At 50.2% G+C, this 2,649-nt stretch overlaps 1 long non-coding RNA gene across 1 annotated transcript in view; it reads left to right on the plus strand.

Moving 5' to 3' along the window:
• LOC135257228 (uncharacterized) overlaps positions 1-596 on the plus strand; it is a 19,026-nt gene extending 18,430 nt beyond the window's left edge. The window contains exon 3 of the long non-coding RNA XR_010330622.1: positions 1-596. This exon is cut by the window's left edge and continues 331 nt beyond it. This is a non-coding gene — a long non-coding RNA (uncharacterized LOC135257228).
• The last annotated feature ends 2,053 nt before the right edge of the window (positions 597-2,649 follow it).

Consider the following 2,649-nt stretch of genomic DNA (forward strand, 5'->3'; position numbering starts at 1 on the left):
CAGCTGTGCAGCTGATGCGTTTCAGTAAAAACCGTTTCATTCCGGCACGTTCTCTCTGTGTGCCCTCCTGTTGCGCCTCCCTGCTCGCGCCTGCATTGTTCCGCGGCTGTCACTCAAACGCCCGCGCACGATCGTGGCCGCCGCCGCCGCCATCCTCTCCCAGCGCCCGCGTCGCCGCCGCCATCCTCTCCCAGCGCCCGCGTCGCCGCCATCCTCTCCCAGCGCCCGCGTCGCCATGCCGCAGGGTTAGCGGCTCTCAGACCCCCGCTCGCAACAGCCCCCCCCCCCCCCCCCCCACACACGCTTAACCAGACCTGCGGAGCGACGGCTTTCATGCGCCGCGATCCCGGAGCGGCTTCCGGAATCATCTTAAATTGGAATGATTCGTTCCGGCGGACCTCGTCACGACCACGAGACCTGGCGCAGCACGGAGGAGCGCCAGAGATTTTAACTGAGCGCTGCTTTTTTTCCTCCTCTGTTCATTTTTCTGTATATATTTCTGTATATATTTCTGTGTATTATCATCTGTTTTTCTCTGCACTTTTGTAGTCAGGATTCTTTTACTCGCTGAGTAAATAAAGAATAAATAGAAATGAGCCATTGTCTGGCAGAGTGGCTCATTAATTAAGCTCCAGGTTCAGCAGCTAGCAGCCCGCGCGGCGTTAGCGGTGCTTCTGGGGGAGGCTGTGAGGTGCGAGCGCGCTAACGCTGGGAACATCAGCACGCTGAGGCAGAGACACAGATCACACACACCTCCTGTGTTCCTCCAACCCTCTCTGCTCTGAACTACAGCAGGTTCTGATTGGTTAATGACAGTGCAGGACATGCAGGGAAGCAGCGCTGACCTTGGTGATGCATCAGAGAAGAAGCTTCGGCTTCATGCGCACTGAGAGATGCGCTGATCATACGAGACGAGGGCCGGGTGACTCTGCTGGGTCCTTCTTATCTCAGAAAGTCCACTTCCTCTGATCTGAGCACTTCCAGAGCTCACCTCATTTAAAAAAAAAAACCCCTAATCTTATCAATGAAGGGGAAGCGAAGGCGTTTGTGATGAATGTCCCAGGGCTGTGATTTGAGCGTAAAGTAATGGAAAGCAGAGATTTGCTTTGTTCTATGCAGTAATGTTGGCCTTCAGCTCTGCCATCGCTTTAAGAGCTTCCCTTACTGAAACGCTACCCAGCCAGAACACATCAGCAGCGGGAGATTTAGAAATATGACACGCGGTGCTTAAAAAACAGCGATAAAAAAACACCGTCGCGTGCTCAGAATGCTGAAGAGCTTTTCAATCATGGCTGCCAGCTTTTAGAATACCTCACTGGGGGGAGGTTTGAGGCTTCTCTGGCTGCAGCAGCAGCTTCTGAATAAAACTAAAAAGCAACTCGCGTGAAAGAAAATCTGCAAGCAGCAGCAACTTTTAAAGTAATTTATCCTTTTATTGAGATATTAATGTAATATTCTTGTCACTCCATTTTTGCTTCTATGTAATTTCTTTTGTACTGGTATTGTTTTTCCATAAAACAACAGGTTTTTTTTTATCTTTAAAAAAACGTTTTACCCATCCTCTGTCCCTGATAGATAAGTACATAAATAGAAGGATAAAGTGAGTGAAGCAGCAGTAGAGTGTCCGTAGGGGTCAGGGGACCCCCTGCAGGAAAAGTCACTGTGTACCCCAACAGTACGCACGTCCGCATGATCCAGACACAACACACTAGCGACAACAGAAAAATATTAAAGCAATATTTCAATCATTTTATTAGAGAGAGAGCGTGAGAGAGAGAGAGGATATTGAAAAGAACACTCATGCGCATTCTTTTCAATATCTGACTGATCTCACAAAGACTGCCTGGCCCTCAGAAGGAGATGGCGGATCGAAGTCTAACGGCGGTGGGCGGGTTTGGGGGGGGGGGTAGGGGTGGAGGTTTGCTCCTTTGTTCATAAAGCAGAATGAAGGCTATGAAGGCGTGTGAATGTCTGGCTCTTAATTATCCTGATAATGGCTGGATAATGGCTGCGTATAAGGCTTATAGATTTTATCAGCATTAAAATCGGTCCCCAGGCGAAGCATCTTACATCTTAAATTCCGCACGATTCCATTTACATTCACATCAGATAATCTTCCCCGCAAACACACACCGCAATGTCGGAGGCTGCATCTTTAACAAAAGCTCAATACATAAATAAATACATAAATAAATCAGGACTCAGATGAAAATGGCCTACTGGACCCATACGGTCTCCTGAGAGAGCGGTGTTCTGTCACCCGGGGACAGTGCGTCCCTGTGGGCCTGCGCATTAGCACCCTGCGGCTATCAGCGGAGCCTCTGCAAGCGGCCTGCAGCCACAGCATGGTCAGCTGCATGCATGCAGCGCATTAACACACTGCGGCTATCAGCCGAGCCTCTGCAAGCGGCCTGCAGCCACAGCACACAGCACACACACTGTAGCCACAGCACACAGCACACAGCCTGCAGCCACAGCAGGGTCAGCTGTAAGCATGCAGGTTGCGCTGGCAACCCAGGGTGGCATGACTCCTGAGGATGTGATTGGAGGGATTTTTTTGTGCTGTCTGTTGAGACGGTTTGGTAACATTTTTTCCAGGGCATTTATACTCGGCTAACTGTAACCATGCAGGTGGACACACCGAACAGA

Source organism: Anguilla rostrata, chromosome 1, assembly GCF_018555375.3.
Source record: "Anguilla rostrata isolate EN2019 chromosome 1, ASM1855537v3, whole genome shotgun sequence".
Lineage (NCBI taxonomy): Eukaryota > Metazoa > Chordata > Actinopteri > Anguilliformes > Anguillidae > Anguilla > Anguilla rostrata.